This window comes from Equus caballus, chromosome 17 (assembly GCF_041296265.1).
Source record: "Equus caballus isolate H_3958 breed thoroughbred chromosome 17, TB-T2T, whole genome shotgun sequence".
In the NCBI taxonomy this organism is placed as follows: domain Eukaryota; kingdom Metazoa; phylum Chordata; class Mammalia; order Perissodactyla; family Equidae; genus Equus; species Equus caballus.
The window spans coordinates 10,042,716-10,061,424 of NC_091700.1; positions in this window are offsets into that span (position 1 = coordinate 10,042,716).

Consider the following 18,709-nt stretch of genomic DNA (forward strand, 5'->3'; position numbering starts at 1 on the left):
TGTCCATCAGGTGGTACTGGTGAGTCAAGCAGGTGGTTCCGGCGAGTGTTTCCTGTGTTTCTGGTCTGTCCGGGAGATGGTTCCGGCCTGTCCGGCACGTGCTTCTGGAACTTCTGAGTGGCTGTGCTGGCATGCCCGGCAGGTGATTCTGGAGTGTCTGCCAAGTGGTTTTGGCATAGCCGGCAGGTGATTTTGGCCTTTCAGGCAGGTGGTTCCGGCATGTACAGCAGGTGGTTCCGGCGAGCTCGGCAGGTGGTTCTGGGATGTCCGGCACATGCTTCTGGCACGTCTGAGAGGTGGTTCCAGCATGCCCGCCAGGTGATCCCGGTGAGTCCTCCAAGTGGTTCTGGCGTAACCCGCAGGTGTTTCTGGTGTGTCCGGCAGGTGGCTCTGGTGAGTCGAACAGGTGGTTCCAGTGTGCTCGGCAGGTGGTTCAGGCAGGTCCGGCAGGTTTTTGCAGTCTGTCCATGACGTGGTTCCGGCATACCCTCAAGGTGATTCGGGAGTTTCCACCAAGTGGTTTTGGCGTAGCTGGCATATGATTTTGGCCTGTCAGGCAGGTGGTTCCGGCGAGCTCTGCAGGTACTTCCAGTCTCTCCGGCACGTGGTTGTGGCACGTGTGACACATGGTTCCGGCATTCCCGGCAGGTGATTCTGGAGTCTCCGGCATGTGGTTCGGGCACCTCTGAGAGGTCGTTCCGGCATGCCCGACAGGTGATTCCGGAGTGTCCGGCATATGGTTCTGGCACATATGAGAGGTGGTTCCGGCATGCCCGGCAGGTGATTCCGGAGTCTCCGGCATGTGGTTCTGGCACCTCTGAGAGGTGGTTCCGGAATGCCTGGCATGTGATTCCGGAGTGTCTGAAGAGTGGTTCTGGCGTAGCCGGCAGTTTATTTTGGCGTGTCCACTAGGTGGTTCTGGGAAGTGGATCAGCTGGTTCCGGCATACTCGGCAGGTGGTACCGGAGTGTCCAAAACATGGTTCTGGCAAGTCTGAGAGGTGGTTCCGGAATGCCCGACAGGTGATTCCGGAGTGTCCGCCAAGTGTTTCTGGCATACCCGGCAGGTGATTTTGGCATGTCCGACAGGTGTTTCTTGCGAGTCGAGCAGGTGGCTCAGGCATGCTCAGCTGGTGCTTCCGGCGTCTCTGGCACGTGGTTCTGCTGTGTCTGAGAGCTGGTTCTGGCATGTCCGGCAGATGATTCCGGAGTGTCCACCAAGTGGTTGTGGCATACCCGGCAGGTGATTTTAGCGTGTCAGGTATGTGGTTCAGGCGAGTCGAGTAGGTGGTTCCGGCGTGCTCGGCAGGTTGTTCAGGCGGGTCTGGCAGGTGGTTTCGGTCTGTTCGGGGAGTGGTTCCGGCATCTCAGGCACATGGTTCTGGCACGTCTGACAGGTGGTTCCGGCCGGCCCGACAGGAGTTTCCGGAGTGTCCGCCAAGTGGTTATGGCGTAGCTGAAATGTGATGTTGGCGAGACCAGCAGGTGGTTCCAGCAAGCCCGGCAGGTGATTCCGGAGTGTCTTCCGAGTGGTTCTGGCATAGCCAGCAGGTGATTTTGGCGTGTCCAGCAAGTGGTTCCGGCGAGCTCGACAGGTGGTACTGGTGTGTCCGGAACATGGTTCTGGCACGTCTGAGAGATGGTGCCGGCATGCCTGGCAGGTGATTCCGGAGTGTCCAGCATGTGGTTCGGGAACCTCTGAGAGGTCGTTCCGGCATGCCCGACAGGTGATACTGAAGTGTCTGCCACGTGGTTCTGGCGTACCCGGCTGGTGATTTTTGCATGTCCGACAGGTGTTTCTTGCTAGTCGAGCAGGTGGCTCAGGCATGCTCAGCTGGTGCTTCCGGCGTCTCTGGCACGTGGTTCTGGTGTGTCTGAGAGCTGGTTCTGGCATGTCCAGAAGATGATTCCGGAGTGTCCACCAAGTGGTTCTGGTAGACCTGGCAGGTGATTTTGGCGTGTCAGGAAGGTGGTTCCGGCTAGTTGAGCAGGTGGATCAGGCGTGCTCGCCAGGGGATTCAGGCGGGTCTGGCAGGTGGTTTCGGTCTGTTCGGGGAGTGGTTCCGGCATCTCAGGCACATGGTTCTGAACACGTCTGAGAGGTGGTTCCGGCCGGCCCGACAGGTGTTTCCGGAGTGTCCGCCAAGTGGTTCTGGCGTAGCTGAAAGGTGATGTTGGCGTGACCGGCAGGTGGTTCCAGCCAGCCCGGCAGGTGATTCCGGAGTGTCTGCCGAGTGGTTCTGGCGTAGCCGGCAGGTGAATTTGGCGTGTCCAGCAGGTGGTTCCGGCGAGCTCGGCAGGTGGTACCGGCGTGTCCGGAACATGGTTCTGGCACGTCTGAGAGATGGTTCCGGCATGCCAGGCAGGTGTTTCCGGATTGTCTGCAGAGTGGTTCTGGCGTAGCCGGCAGGTGATTCTGGCGTGTCCAGCAGGTGGTTCTGGGGAGTTGATCAGGTGTTCCGGCATACTCGGCAGGTGGTACCGGCGTGTCCGGATCATGGTTCCGGCAAGTCTGAGAGGTGGTTCCGGCATGCCCTAGAGGTGATTCCGGAGTGTTCGCCAAGTGGTTCTGGCATAGCCGGCAGGTCATTTTGCATGTCCGGCGGTGGTTCCGGCGAGTCGAGCCGGTGGTTCCGGCGTGTCCAGCAGGTGTTTCCGGTCTGTCGGGCAGGTGGTTCTGGCGTGTCCGGCACGAGGTTCTGGCACGTCTGAGAGTTGGTTCCGGCATGCCCGACAGGTGATTCCGGAGTGTCCGCCACGTGGTTCTGGCGTACCCGGCAGGTGATTTTGGCGTGTCTGGCAGGTGGTTCTGGGGAGTGGATCAGGCACTTCCGGCATTCTCGGAAGGTGCTTCCGCTGTCTCCGGCATGTGGTTGTGGCACCTCTGAGAGGTGGTTCCAGCATGCCCGGCAGGTGATTCCGGAGTGTCCGACAAGTGGTTGTAGCGTAGCCGGGTGGTGATTCTGGCGTGTCCGGCAGGTGGTTCTGGCGAGTCAAGCAGGTGGTTCCGGCATGTCCGGCAGGTGGTTCCGTCTGTCCTGGAGGTGGTTCCGGAGTGTCTGCCGAGCGGTTCTGGCGTAGCCGGCAGGTGATTTTGGCGTGTCCAGCAGGTGGTTCTGGGGAGTGGAGCAGGTGTTTCCGGCATACTCGGCAGGTGGTTCCGGCGTGTCCGGCAAATGGTTCTGGCACGTCTGAGAGGTGGTTCCGGCATGCCCGGCAGGTGACTGCAGAGTGTATGGCATGTGGTTCTGGCACCTCTGAGACGTGGATCCGGAATGCCTGGCATGTGATTCCGGAGTGTCTGCCGAGTGGTTCTGGCGTAGCCGGCAGGTGATTTTGGCGTGTCCCGCAGGTGGTTCAGGCGACTTCAGCAGGTGGTTCCGACGTGCTAGGCAGGTTCTTCCGGCGTCTCCGGCACGTGCTTCTGGCACTTCTGAGAGGTGGTTCCGGTCTTACGGGGAGGGGTATCCGGTGTGTCCGGCACGTTGTTCCGGCACGTCTGAGAGGTGGTTCTATGATGCCCGGCACGTGATTCCAGAGAGTCCACAAAGTGGTTTTGGCGTAGCCGGAAGGTGATTTTGGCATGTCCGGCAGGTGGTTCAGACGAGTTGAGCAGGTGGTTCCGGCGTGCTCGGCAGGTGCTTCCGGAGTGCTCGCCAAGTGGTTCTGGCGTAGCCGGCAGGTGATGTTGGCGTGACCGGCAGGTGGTTCCAGCAAGCCCGGCAGGTGATTCCGGAGTGTCTGCCGAGTGGTTCTGGCGTACCCGGCAGGTGATTTTGGCGTGTCCAGCAGGTGGTTTTGGCGAGTCGAGCCACTGGTTCCGGCATGTCCGGCAGGTGGTTCCGGCATGTCCGGCAGGTGGTTCCGGCTTGTCCAGCACGTGGTTACAGCATGCCCGGCAGGTGATTCCGGAGTGTCCGGCATGTGGTTCTGGCACCTCTGAGAGGTGGTTCCGGCATGCCCGGCAGGTGATTCCGGAGTGTCCGGCATTTGGTTCTGGCACCTCTGAGAGGTCGTTCCGGAATGCCTGGCATGTGATTCCGGAGCGTCTGCCGAGTGGTTCTGGCGTAGCCGGCAGTTGATTTTGGTGTGTCCACTAGGTGGTTCTGGGGAGTGGATCAGCTGGTTCCGGCATACTTGGCAGGTGCTACCGGCGTGTCCAGAACATGGTTCTGGCATGTCTGAGAGGTGGTTCCGGCACGCCCGACAGGTGATTCCGGAGCGTCCGCCAAGTGTTTCTGGCGTACCAGGCAGCTCATTTTGGCATGTCCGACAGGTGTATCTTGCGAGTCGAGCAGGTGGCTCAGGCATGCTCAGCTGGTGCTTCCGGCGTCTCTGGCACGTGGTTCTGGTGTGTCTGAGAGCTGGTTCTGGCATGTCCGGCAGATGATTCCGGAGTGTCCACCAAGTGGTTCTGGTATACCTGGCAGGTGATTTTGGCGTGTCAGGAAGTTGGTTCCGGCTAGTTGAGCAGGTGGATCAGGCGTGCTCGCAAGGGGGTTCAGGCAGGTCTGGCAGGTGGTTTCGGTCTGTTCGGGGAGTGGTTCCAGCATCTCAGGCACATGGTTCTGGCACGTCTGATAGGTGGTTCCGGCCGGCCCGACAGGTGTTTCCATGGTGTCCGCCAAGTGGTTCTGGCATAGCTGGCAGGTGATGTTGGCGTGACCGGCAGGTGGTTCCAGAAAGCCCGGCAGGCGATTCCGAAGAGTTCACCAAATGGTTGTGGCGTAGCCGGCAGGTGATTTTGGCGTGTCCAGCGGGTGGTTTTGGCGAGTCGAGCAGGTGGTTCTGGCGTGCTCGGCAGCTGCTTCCGGTGTCATTGGCATGAGGTTCCGGCATGTCTGAGAGGTGATTCCGCCATGCCTGGCAGGTGGTTCCGGAGTGTCTGCCGAGTGGTTCTGGAGCCAGCCCGGGAGGTGATTCCGAAGAGTTCACCAAATGGTTGTGGCGTAGCCGGCAGGTGATTTTGGCGTGTCAGGACGGCGGTTCCGGCTAGTTGAGCAGGTGGATCAGGCGTGCTCGCCAGGGGGTTCAATCGCGTCTGGCAGGTGGTTTCGGTCTGTTCGGGCAGTGGTTCCGGCATCTCAGGCACATGGTTCTGGCACGTCTGAGAGGTGGTTCCGGCACGCCTGACAGGTGATTCCGGAGCGTCCGCCAAGTGTTTCTGGCGTACCCTGCAGGTGATTTTGGCATGTCCGACAGGTGTTTCTTGCGAGTCGAGCAGGTGGCTCAGGCATGCTCAGCTGGTGCTTCCGGCGTCTCTGGCACGTGGTTCTGGTGTGTCTGAGAGCTGGTTCTGGCATGTCCGGCAGATGATTCCGGAGTGTCCACCAAGTGGTTCTGGTATACCTGGCAGGTGATTTTGGCGTGTCAGGAAGGTGGTTCCGGCCAGCTGAGCAGGTGGATCAGGCGTGCTCGCCAGGGGATTCAGGCAGGTCTGGCAGGTGGTTTCGGTCTGTTCGGGGAGTGGTTCCGGCATCTCAGGCACATGGTTCTGGCACGTCTGAGAGGTGGTTCCGGCCGGCCGGAGAGGTGTTTCCGGAGTGTCCGCCAAGTGGTTCTGGCGTAGCTGAAAGGTGATGTTGGCGTGACCGGAAGGTGGTTCCAGCCAGCCCGGCAGGTGATTCCGGCGTGTCTGCCGAGTGGTTCTGGCGTAGCCGGCAGGTGATTTTGGCGTGTCCAGCAGGTGGTTCCGGTGAGCTCGGCGGGTGGTACCAGCGTGTCCGGAACATCGTTCTGGCACGTGTGAGAGATGGTTCCGGCATGCCAGGCAGTTGATTCCGGAGTGTCCGCCACGTGATTCTTGCATACCCGGCAGGTGATTTTGGCGTGTCTGGCAGGTATTTCTTGCAAGTCGAGCATTTGGCTCAGGGATGATCAGCAGGTGCTTCCGGCGTGTCTGGCACGTGGTTCTGGTGTGTCTGAGGGCTGGTTCTGGCATGTCCGGCAGATGATTCCGTAGTGTCCACCAAGTGGTTGTGGCATTCCCGGAAGGTGATTTTGGCGTGTCAGATAGGTGGTTCCGGCGCGTCGAGTAGGTGGTTCCGGCGTGCTCGGCAGGTTGTTCAGGCGTGTCTGGCAGGTGGTTTCGGTCTGTTCGGGTTGTGGTTCCGGCATCTCAGGCACATGGTTCTGGCACGTCTGATAGGTGGTTCCGGCCGGCCCGACAGGTGTTTCCATGGTGTCCGCCAAGTGGTTCTGGCATAGCTGGCAGGTGATGTTGGCGTTACCGGCAGGTGGTTCCAGCCAGCCCGGCAGGTGATTCCAAAGTGTTACCAAATGGTTGTGGCGTAGCCGGCAGGTGATTTTGGCGTGTCCAGCAGGTGGTTCTGGCGTGCTCGGCAGGAGATTCCGCTGTCATTGGCATGTGGTTCCGGCATGTCTGAGAGGTGGTTCCGCCATGCCCGGCAGGTGATTTCAGAGTGTTCGCCAAGTGGTTCTGGCGTAGCCGGCAGGTGATTTGCATGTCCGGAAATGGTTCCGGCGAGTGGAGCCGGTGGTTCCGGCATTTCCGGCAGGTGGTTCCGGTCTGTCCAGCAGGTGGTTCTGGTGTGTCCGGCACGAGGTTCTGGCACGTCTGAGAGGTTGTGTCGCCATGCACTTCACGTGATTCCGGCTTGTCCGCCAAGTGGTTCTGGTGTAGCGGGCAGGTGATTTTGGTGTGTCCGGCAGGTGGGACCGGTGAGTCAAGCAGGTGGTTCCGGCGAGTGTTTCCTGTGTTTCCGGTCTGTCCGGGAGATGGTTCCGGCCTTTCCAGCACGTGCTTCTGGCACTTCTGAGAGGTTCTGCTTTCATGCCCGGCAGGTGATTCTGGAGTGTCCGCCAAGTGGTTTTGGCGTACCCAGCATATGATTTTGGCCTGTGAGGCAGGTGGTTCCGGCATGTCCAGCAGGTTGTTCCGGCGAGCTCGTCAGGTGCTTCCGGTCTCTCTGGCACGTGGTTGTGGCACGTCTGAGAGATGGTTCCGGGATGCCAGGCAGGTGATTCCGGAGTGTCCGGCATGTGGTTCTGGCACCTCTGAGAGGTGGTTCCGGAATGCCTGGCATGTTATTCCGGAGTGTCTGCCGAGTGCTTCTGGCGTAGCCGGCAGTTGATTTTGGCGTGTCCACTAGGTGGTTCTGGGGAGTGGATCAGGTGGTTCCGGCATACTCGGCAGGTGGTACCGGCGTGTGCAGAACATGGTTATGGCAGGTCTGAGAGGTGGTTCTGGCATGCCCGACAGGTGTTTCCGCAGTGTCCGCCAAGCGGTTCTGGCGTAGTTGGCAGGTGATTTTGGCATGACTGGCAGGTGGTTCCAGCAAGCCTGGCAGGTGATTCCGAAGTGTTCACCAACTGGTTGTGGCGTAGCCGGCAGGTGATTTTTGCTAGTCCGGCAGGTGGTTCTGGCGAGTCGAGCAGGTGGTTGCGACGTGCTCGGCAGGTGCTTCCGGCGTCTCCGGCACGTGTTTCTGGCACATCTGACTGGTGGTTCCGGCATGCCCAAAAGTGGATTCCGGTCTGTCCGGTAGGTGGTTCCGGCGTGCACGGCACGTGGTTCTGGTACGTGTCAGAGGTGGTTGCGTATGCCCAACAGGTGATTCCGGACTGTCCGCCACGTGCTTCTGGCACGTCTGAGAGGTGGTTCCAACCTGCCCGGCAGGTCATTTCGGAGAGTCGTCCAAGTGGTTCTGGCGTAGCCTGCAGGTGATTTTGGCGTGTCCGGCAGGTGGTTCCGCCGTGCTCAGCAGGTGGTTCAGGCATGGTCGTCACGTGGTTCCAGTCTGTCCAGGACGTGTTTCCAGCTTCTCCGGCAGGTGGTTCTGGTACGTCTGAGAGGTGGTTCCGCCATGGCTGGCAGGTGATCCCGGACTGTCCCCCAGGTGGTTCTGGCATAGCCAGCAGTTGATATTGGCCTGTCCGGCAGGTGGTTCCAGCGAGTCGAACAGGTGGCTCCGGCGTGCTAGGCAGGTGGTTGCGGTCTTTCCGGTAGGTGCTTCCGGCGTCTCCGGCACGTGGTTCTGGTGTGTCTGAGAGCTGGTTCCGGCATGTCCGGCAGATGATTCCGGAGTGTCCGCCAAGTGGTTCTGGCATACCCAGCAGGTGATTTTGGCGTGTCAGGGAGGTGGTACCGGTGAGTCGAGCAGGTGGTTCCGGCGTGCTCGGCAGGTGGTTCAGGCGGTTCTGGCAGGTGGTATCCGTCTGTTCGGGGTGTGGTTCCAGCATCTCATGAACACGTTTCTGGCACGTCTGAGATGTGGTTCCAGCCGGCCCGACAGGTGTTTCTGCAGTGTCCGCCAAGCGGTTCTGGTGTAGTTGGCAGGTGATTTTGGCATGACCGGCAGGTGGTTCCAGCAAGCCTGGCAGGTGATTCCAAAGTGTTCACCAACTGGTTGTGGCGTAGCCGGCAGGTGATTTTTGCGTGATCGGCAGGTGGTTCTGGCGAGTCGAGCAGGTGGTTCCGGCGTGCTCGGCTGGTGCTTCCGGGGTCATTGGCACGGGGTTCTGGCATGTCTGAGAGGTGGTTCCTGCATGCCCGGCAAGTGATTCCGGAGTGTTCGCCAAGTGGTTCTGGCATAGTCGGCAGGTGATTTTGGCATGTCCGGCAGGTGGTTCAGGCGAGTTGAGCAGGTGGTTCCAACGTGCTTGGCAGGTGCTTCCGGCGTCTCCGGCACGTGTTTCTGGCACATCTGACAGGTGGTTCCGGCATGCCCGAAAGGTGATTCCGGTCTGTCCGGTAGGTGGTTCCAGCCTGCACGGCATGTGGTTCTGGTACGTCTCAGAGGTGGTTGCGCATTCCCAACAGGTGATTCCAGACTGTCCGCCACATGGTTCTGGCACGTCTGAGAGGTGGTTCCGGCATGCCCGGCAGGTCATCCCAGAGAGTCCTCCAAGTGGTTCTGGCATAACACGCAGGTGATTTTGGCGTGTCTGGCAGGTTGTTCCGTTGTGCTTGGCAGGTGGTTCAGGCTTGGCCGGCAGGTGGTTCCAGACTGTCCAGGACGTGTTTCCAGCTTGTCCGGCAGGTGGTTCTGGTACGTGTGAGAGGTGGTTCCGCCATGGCTGGCAGGTGATTCCGGACCGTCCCCCAGGTGGTTCTGGCATAGCCAGCAGTTGATATTGGCCTGTCCGGCAGGTGGTTCCAGCGAGTCGAACAGGTGGCTCCGGCGTGCTCGGCATGTGGTTCCGGTCTGTCCTGTAGGTGATTCCGGCGTGTCCGGCACGTGCTTCCGGCACGTCTGAGAGGTGGTTCCGGCATGGGCGACAGGTGATTTCGGAGTGTCCGCCAGGTGGTTCTGGCCTACCCGGCAGGTGATTTTGGCATGTCCGGCAGGTGTTTCTGGCGAGTCGAGCAGGTGGCTCCGGCATTCTCGGCAGGTGCTTCTGGCGTCTCCGGCACGTGGTTCTGGTGTGTCTGAGAGCTGGTTCCGGCATGTCCGACAGGTGATTCCGGAGTGTCCGCCAAGTGGTTCTAGCATACCCGGCTGGTGATTTTGTCATGTCAGGTAGGTGGTTCCGGCGAGTCGAGCAGGTGGCTCCGGCGTGCTCGGCAGGTTGTTCAGACGGGTCTGGCAGGTGTTTTCCGTCTGTTCGGGGTGTGGTTCCAGCATCTCATGCACATGGTTCTGGCACGTCTGAGATGTGGTTCCGGCCGGCCCGACAGGTGTTTCCACAGTGTCCGCCAAGTGGTACTGGCATAGTTGGCAGGTGATTATGGCATGACCGGCAGGTGGTTCTAGCAAGCCCTGCAGGTGATTCCGAATTGATCCCGAACTGGTTGTGGCGTAGCCGGCAGGTGATTTTTGCGTGTCCGGCAGGTGGTTCTCGTGAGTCGAGCAGGTGGTTCCGGTGTGCTCGGCAGGTGCTTCCGGGGTCATTGGCACGTGGTTCTGGCATATCTGAGAGGTGGTTCCGGCATGCCCGGCAGGTGATTCCGGAGTGTTCGCCAAGTGTTTCCGGCGTAGCTGGCAGGTGATTTTGCATGTCCAGCGGTCGTTCCGGCGGGTCGAGCCGGTGGTTCCGGCGTGTCCAGCAGGTGGTTCCCGTCTGTCCGGCAGGTGGTTCTGTGGTGTCCGGCGCGAGGTTCAGTCTGAGAGGCTGTGCCGGCATGCCCCTGACGTGATTCCGGCTTGTCCCCAAAGTGGTGCTGGTGTAGCGGGCAGGTGATTTTGGCGTGTCCGGTAGGTGGTTCAGGCGAGTTGAGCAGGTGGTTGCGACGTGCTCGGCAGGTGCTTCCGGCGTCTCCGGCACGTGCTTCTGGCACATCTGACTGGTGGTTCCGGCATGCCCAAAAGTGGATTCCGGTCTGTCCAGTAGGTGGTTCCGGCGTGCACGGCGCGTGGTTCTGGTACGTGTCAGAGGTGGTTGCGTATGCCCAACAGGTGATTCCGGACTGTCCGCCACGTGCTTCTGGCACGTCTGAGAGGTGGTTCCAACCTGCCCGGCCGGTCATTTCGGAGACTCGTCCAAGTGGTTCTGGCGTAGCCCGCAGGTGATTTTGGCGCGTCCGACAGGTGGTTCCGCCGTGCTCGGCAGGTGGTTCAGGCATGGCCGTCACGTGGTTCCAGTCTGTCCAGGACGTGTTTCCAGCTTCTCCGGCAGGTGGTTCTGGTACGTCTGAGAGGTGGTTCCGCCATGGCTGGCAGGTGATCCCGGACTGTCCCCCAGGTGGTTCTGGCATAGCCAGCAGTTGATATTGGCCTGTCCGGCAGGTGGTTCCAGCGAGTCGAACAGGTGGCTCCGGCGTGCTCGGCAGGTGGTTCCGGTCTGTTCGGTAGGTGTTTCCGGCGTGTCTGACACGTGCTTCCGGCATGCGCGGCAGGTGATTCCGTAGTGTCCGCCAGGTGGTTCTGGCACCCCTGGCAGGTGATTTTGGCGTGTCCGGCAGGTGTTTCTGGCGAGTCGAGCAGGTGCCTCCGGCATTCTCGGCAGGTGCTTCCGGCGTCTCCGGCACTTGGTTCTGGTGTGTCTGAGAGCTGGTTCCGGCATGTCCGGCAGATGATTCCGGAGTGTCCGCCAAGTGGTTCTGGCATACCCAGCAGGTGATTTTGGCGTGTCAGGGAGGTGGTACCGGTGAGTCGAGCAGGTGGTTCCGGCGTGCTTGGCAGGTGGTTCAGGCGGTTCTGGCAGGTGGTATCCATCTGTTCGGGGTGTGGTTCCAGCATCTCATGAAAACGTTTCTGGGACGTCTGAGATGCGGTACCAGCCGGCCCGACAGGTGTTTCCGCAGTGTCCGCCAAGCGGTTCTGGCGTAGTTGGCAGGTGATTTTGGCATGACCGGCAGGTGGTTCCAGCAAGCCTGGCAGGTGATTCCAAAGTGTTCACCAACTGGTTGTGGCGTAGCCGGCAGGTGATTTTTGCGTGATCGGCATTTGGTTCTGGCGAGTCGAGCAGGTGGTTCCGGCGTGCTCGGCTGGTGCTTCCGGGGTCATTGGCACGGGGTTCTGGCATGTCTGAGAGGTGGTTCCTGCATGCCCGGCAAGTGATTCCGGAGTGTTCGCCAGTGGTTCTGGCATAGTCGGCAGGTGATTTTGGCATGTCCGGCAGGTGGTTCAGGCGAGTTGAGCAGGTGGTTCCAATGTTCTTGGCAGGTGCTTCCGGCGTCTCCGGCACGTGTTTCTGGCACATCTGACAGGTGGTTCCGGCATGCCCGAAAGGTGATTCCGGTCTGTCCGGTAGGTGGTTCCAGCCTGCACGGCATGTGGTTCTGGTACGTCTCAGAGGTGGTTGCGCATGCCCAACAGGTCATTCCGGACTGTCCGCCACATGGTTCTGGCACGTCTGAGAGGTGGTTCCGGCATGCCCGGCAGGTCATCCCAGAGAGTCCTCCAAGTGGTTCTGGCATAACACGCAGGTGATTTTGGCGTGTCTGGCAGGTTGTTCCGTTGTGCTTGGCAGGTGGTTCAGGCTTGGCCGGCAGGTGGTTCCAGACTGTCCAGGACGTGTTTCCAGCTTCTCCGGCAGGTGGTTCTGGTACGTCTGAGAGGTGGTTCCGCCATGGCTGGCAGGTGATCCCGGACCGTCCCCCAGGTGGTTCTGGCATAGCCAGCAGTTGATATTGGCCTGTCCGGCAGGTGGTTCCAGCGAGTCGAACAGGTGGTTCCGGCGTGCTCGGCAGGTGGTTCCGGTCTGTCCGGTAGGTGATTCCGGCGTGTCCGGCACCTGCTTCCGGCACGTCTGAGAGGTGGTTCCGGCATGCGCGACAGGTGATTTCGGAGTGTCCGCCAGGTGGTTCTGGCGTACCCGGCAGGTGATTTTGGCGTGTCCGGCAGGTGTTTCTGGCGAGTCGAGCAGGTGGTTCCGGCGTGCTCGGCAGGTGCTTCCGGGGTCATTGGCACGTGGTTCTGGCATATCTGAGAGGTGGTTCCGGCATGCCCGGCAGGTGATTCCGGAGTGTTCGCCAAGTGTTTCCGGCATAGCCGGCAGGTGAGTTTGCATGTCCAGCGGTCGTTCCGGCGGGTCGAGCCGGTGGTTCCGGCGTGTCCGGCAGGTGGTTCCAGCGAGTCGAACAGGTGGCTCCGGCGTGCTCGGCAGGTGGTTCCAGTCTGTCCGGTAGGTGATTCCGGCATTTCTGGCACGTGCTTCCGGCACGTCTGAGAGGTGGTTCCGGCGTGCGCGACAGGTGATTTCGGAGTGTCCGCCAGGTGGTTCTGGCGTACCCGGCAGGTGATTTTGTGGTGTCCGGCAGGTGTTTCTGGCGAGTCGAGCAGGTGGCTCCGGCATGCTCGGCAGGTGCTTCCGGCGTCTCCGGCACGTGGTTCTGCTGTGTCTGAGATCTGGTTCCGGCATGTCCGGCAGATGATTCCGGAGTGTCCGCCAAGTGGTTCTGGCATTCCCGGCCGGTGATTTTGGCATGTCAGGTAGGTGGTTCCGGCGCGTCGAGCAGGTGGCTCCGGCGTGCTCGGCAGGTGCTTCCGGCGTCTCCGGCACTTGGTTCTGTTGTGTCTGAGAGCTTGTTCCGGCATGTCCGGCACATGATTCCGGAGTGTCCGCCAAGTGATTCTGGCATACCCAGCAGGTGATTTTGGCGTGTCAGGGAGGTGGTACCGGTGAGTCGAGCAGGTGGTTGCGACGTGCTCGGCAGGTGCTTCCGGCGTCTCCGGCACGTGTTTCTGGCACATCTGACTGGTGGTTCCGGCATGCCCAAAAGTTGATTCCGGTCTGTCCGGTAGGTGGTTCCGGCGTGCACGGCACGTGGTTCTCGTACGTGTCAGAGGTGGTTGCGTATGCCCAACAGGTGATTCCGGACTGTCCGCCACATGCTTCTGGCACGTCTGAGAGGTGGTTCCAACATGCCCGGCAGGTCATTTCGGAGAGTCGTCCAAGTGGTTCTGGCGTAGCCCGCAGGTGATTTTGGCGTGTCCGGCAGGTGGTTCTGTTGTGTCCGGCACGAGGTTCAGTCTGAGAGGCTGTGCCGGCATGCCCCTAACATGATTCCGGCTTTTCCCCGAAGAGGTGCTGGTGTAGCGGGCAGGTGATTTTGGCGTGTCCGGCAGGTGGTTCAGGCGAGTTGAGCAGGTGGTTGCGACGTGCTCGGAAGGTGCTTCCGGCGTCTCCGGCACGTGTTTCTGGCACATCTGACTGGTGGTTCCGGCATGCCCAAAAGTTGATTCCGGTCTGTCCGGTAGGTGGTTCCAGCCTGCACGGCATGTGGTTCTGGTACGTCTCAGAGGTGGTTGCGCATGCCCAACAGGTGATTCCGGACTGTCCGCCACATGGTTCTGGCACGTCTGAGAGGTGGTTACGGCATGCCCGGCAGGTCATCCCAGAGAGTCCTCCAGGTGGTTCTGGCATAACACGAAGGTGATTTTGGCGTGTCTGGCAGGTTGTTCCGTTGTGCTTGGCAGGTGGTTCAGGCTTGGCCGGCAGGTGGTTCCAGACTGTCCAGGACGTGTTTCCAGCTTCTCCGGCAGGTGGTTCTGGTACGTCTGAGAGGTGGTTCCGCCATGGCTGGCAGGTGATTCCGGACCGTCCCCCAAGTGGTTCTGGCATAGCCAGCAGTTGATATTGGCCTGTCCGGCAGGTGGTTCCAGCGAGTCGAACATGTGGTTCCGGCGTGCTCGGCAGGTGCTTCCAGGGTCATTGGCACGTGGTTCTGGCATATCTGAGAGGTGGTTCCGGCATGCCCGGCAGGTGATTCCGGAGTGTTCGCCAAGTGTTTCCGGCGTAGCCGGCAGGTGAGTTTGCATGTCCAGCGGTTGTTCCGGCGGGTCGAGCCGGTGGTTCCGGCATGTCCGGCAGGTGGTTCCGGTCTGTCCGGCAGGTGGTTCTGTGGTGTCCGGCACGAGGTTCAGTCTGAGAGGCTGTGCCGGCATGCCCCTCACGTGATTCCAGCTTGTCCCCGTAGAGGTGCTGGTGTAGCGGGCAGGTGATTTTGGCGTGTCCGGCAGGTGGTTCAGGCGAGTTGAGCAGGTGGTTGCGACGTGCTCGGCAGGTGCTTCCGGCGTCTCCGGCACGTGTTTCTCGAACATCTGACTGGTGGTTCCGGCATGCCCAAAAGTTGATTCCGGTCTGTCCGGTAGGTGGTTCCGGCGTGCACGGCACGTGGTTCTGGTACGTGTCAGAGGTGGTTGCGTATGCCCAACAGGTGATTCCGGACTGTCCGCCACGTGCTTCTGGCACGTCTGAGAGGTGGTTCCAACATGCAGGCAGGTCATTTCGGAGAGTCGTCCAAGTGGTTCTGGCGTAGCCCACAGGTGATTTTGGCGTGTCCGGCAGGTGGTTCCAGCGAGTCGAACAGGTGGCTCAGGTGTTCTTGGCAGGTGGTTCCGGTCTGTCCCGTAGGTGTTTGCGGTGTGTCTGGCACGTGCTTCCGGCATGCGCGGCAGGTGATTCCGTAGTGTCCGCCAGGTGCTTCTGGCATACCCGGCAGGTGATTTTGGCGTGTCCGGCAGGTGTTTCTGGCGAGTCGAGCAGGTGGCTCCGGCATGCTCGGCAGGTGCTTCCGGCGTCTCCGGCACTTGGTTCTGGTGTGTCTGAGAGCTGGTTCCGGCATGTCCGGCAGATGATTCCGGAGTGTCCGCCAAGTGGTTCTGGCATACCCAGCAGGTGATTTTGGCGTGTCAGGGAGGTGGTACCGGTGAGTCGAGCAGGTGGTTCCGGCGTGCTCGGCAGGTGGTTCAGGCGGTTCTGGCAGGTGGTATCCGTCTGTTCGGGGTGTGGTTCCAGCATCTCATGAACACGTTTCTGGCACGTCTGAGATGTGGTTCCAGCCGGCCCGACAGGTGTTGCCGCAGTGTCCGCCAAGCGGTTCTGGCGTAGTTGTCAGGTGATTTTGGCATGACCGGCAGGTGGTTCCAGCAAGCCTGGCAGGTGATTCCAAAGTGTTCGCCAAATGGTTGTGGCGTAGCCGGCGGGTGATTTTTGAATGATCGGCTGGTGTTTCTGGCGAGTCGAGCAGGTGGCTCCGGCATGCTCGGCAGGTGCTTACGGCGTCTCCGGCACGTGGTTCTGCTGTGTCTGAGAGCTGGTTCCGGCATGTCCGGCAGATGATTCCGGAGTGTCCGCCAAGTGGTTCTGGCATACCCGGCTGGTGATTTGGGCATGTCAGGTAGGTGCTCGGCAGGTTGTTCAGACGGGTCTGGCAGGTGTTTTCCGTCGGTTCGGGGTGTGGTTCCAGCATCTCATGCACATGGTTCTGGCACGTCTGAGATGTGGTTCCGGCCGGCCCGACAGGTGTTTCCACAGTGTCCGCCAAGTGGTACTGGCGTAGTTGGCAGGTGATTTTGGCATGACCGGCAGGTGGTTCCAGCAAGCCCGGCAGGTGATTCCGAAGTGTTCCCCAACTCGTTGTGGCGTAGCCGGCAGGTGATTTCTGCGTGTCTGGCAGGTGGTTCTGGCGAGTCGAGCAGGTGGTTCCGGCGTGCTCGGCAGGTGCTTCCGGGGTCATTGGCACGTGGTTCTGGCATATCTGAGAGGTGGATCCGGCATGCACGGCAGGTGATTCCGGAGTGTTCGCCAAGTGCTTCTGGCACGTCTGAGAGGTGGTTCCAACATGCCCGGCAGGTCATTTCGGAGAGTCGTCCAAGTGGTTCTGGCGTAGCCCGCAGGTGATTTTGGCGCGTCCGGCAGGTGGTTCCGCCGTGCTCGGCAGGTGGTTCAGGCATGGCCGTCACGTGGTTCCAGTCTGTCCAGGACGTGTTTCCAGCTTCTCCGGCAGGTGGTTCTGGTACGTCTGAGAGGTGGTTCCGCCATGGCTGGCAGGTGATCCCGGACTGTCCCCCAGGTGGTTCCGGCATAGCCAGCAGTTGATATTGGCCTGTCCGGCAGGTGGTTCCAGCGAGTCGAACAGGTGGCTCCGGCGTTCTTGGCAGGTGGTTCCGGTCTGTCCGGTAGGTGTTTGCGGCGAGTCTGGCACGTGCTTCCGGCATGCGCGGCAGGTGATTCCGTAGTGTCCGCCAGGTGGTTCTGGCATACCCGGCAGGTGATTTTGGCGTGTCCGGCAGGTGTTTCTGGCGAGTCGAGCAGGTGGCTCCGGCATGCTCGGCAGGTGCTTCCGGCGTCTCCGGCACTTGGTTCTGGTGTGTCTGGGAGCTGGTTCCGGCATGTCCGGAAATGATTCCGGAGTGTCCGCCAAGTGGATCTGGCATACCCAGCAGGTGATTTTGGCGTGTCAGGGAGGTGGTACCGGTGAGTCGAGCAGGTGGTTCCGGCGTGCTCGGCAGGTGGTTCAGGCGGTTCTGGCAGGTGGTATCCGTCTGTTCGGGGTGTGGTTCCAGCATCTCATGAACACGTTTCTGGCACGCCTGAGATGTGGTTCCAGCCGGCCCGACAGGTGTTTCCGCAGTGTCCGCCAAGCGGTTCTGGCGTAGTTGGCAGGTGATTTTGGCATGACTGGCAGGTGGTTCCAGCAAGCCTGGCAGGTGATTCCAAAGTGTTCACCAACTGGTTGTGGCGTAGCCGGCAGGTGATTTTTGCGTGATCGGCATTTGGTTCTGGCGAGTCGAGCAGGTGGTTCCGGCGTGCTCGGCTGGTGCTTCCGGGGTCATTGGCACGGGGTTCTGGCATGTCTGAGAGGTGGTTCCTGCATGCCCGGCAAGTGATTCCGGAGTGTTCGCCAAGTGGTTCTGGCATAGTCGGCAGGTGATTTTGGCATGTCCGGCAGGTGGTTCAGGCGAGTTGAGCAGGTGGTTCCAACGTGCTTGGCAGGTGCTTCCGGCATCTCCGGCACGTGTTTCTGGCACATCTGACAGGTGGTTCCGGCATGCCCGAAAGCTGATTCCGGTCTGTCCGGTAGGTGGTTCCAGCCTGCACGGCATGTGGTTCTGGTACGTCTCAGAGGTGGTTGCGCATGCCCAACAGGTGATTCCGGACTGTCCGCCACATGGTTCTGGCACGTCTGAGAGGTGGTTCCGGCATGCCCGGCAGGTCATCCCAGAGAGTCCTCCAAGTGGTTCTGGCATAACACGCAGGTGATTTTGGCGTGTCTGGCAGGTTGTTCCGTTGTGCTTGGCAGGTGGTTCAGGCTTGGCCGGCAGGTGGTTCCAGACTGTCCAGGACGTGTTTCCAGCTTCTCCGGCAGGTGGTTCTGGTACGTCTGAGAGGTGGTTCCGCCATGGCTGGCAGGTGATTCCGGACCGTCCCCGAGGTGGTTCTGGCATAGCCAGCAGTTGATATTGGCCTGTCCGGCAGGTGGTTCCAGCGAGTCGAACAGGTGGCTCCGGCGTGCTCGGCAGGTGGTTCAGGCATGGCCGTCACGTGGTTCCGGCGTGTCCGGCACGTGCTTCCGGCACGTCTGAGAGGTGGTTCCGGCATGCGCGACAGGTGATTTCGGAGTGTCCGCCAGGTGGTTCTGGCGTACCCGGCAGGTGATTTTGGCGTGTCCGGCAGGTGTTTCTGGCGAGTCGAGCAGGTGGCTCCGGCATGCTCGGCAGGTGCTTCCGGGGTCTCCGGCACGTGGTTCTGCTGTGTCTGAGAGCTTGTTCCGGCATGTCCGGCAGATGATTCCGGAGTGTCCGCCAAGTGGTTCTGGCATACCCGGCTGGTGATTTGGGCATGTCAGGTAGGTGGTTCCGGCGAGTCGAGCAGGTGGCTCCGGCGTGCTCGGCAGGTTGTTCAGACGGGTCTGGCAGGTGTTTTCCGTCTGTTCGGGGTGTGGTTCCAGCATCTCATGCACATGGTTCTGGCACGTCTGAGATGTGGTTCCGGCCGGCCCGACAGGTGTTTCCACAGTGTCCGCCAAGTGGTACTGGCGTAATTGGCAGGTGATTTTGGCATGACCGGCAGGTGGTTCCAGGAAGCCCGGCAGGTGATTCCGAAGTGTTCCCCAACTGGTTGTGGCGTAGCCGGCAGGTGATTTTTGCGTGTCCGGCAGGTGTTTCTGGCGAGTCGAGCAGGTGGTTCCGGCGTGCTCGGCAGGTGCTTCCGGGGTCATTGGCACGTGGTTCTGGCATATCTGAGAGGTGGTTCCGGCATGCCCGGCAGGTGATTCCGGAGTGTTCGCCAAGTGTTTCCGGCGTAGCCGGCAGGTGAGTTTGCATGTCCAGCGGTCGTTCCGGCGGGTCGAGCCGGTGGTTCCGGCGTGTCCGGCAGGTGGTTCCGGTCTGTCCGGCAGGTGGTTCTGTGGTGTCCGGCACGAGGTTCAGTCTGAGAGGCTGTGCCGGCATGCCCCTCACGTGATTCCGGCTTGTCCCCGAAGTGGTGCTGGTGTAGCGGGCAGGTGATTTTGGCGTGTCCGGCAGGTGGTTCAGGCGAGTTGAGCAGGTGGTTGCGACGTGCTCGGCAGGTGCTTCCGG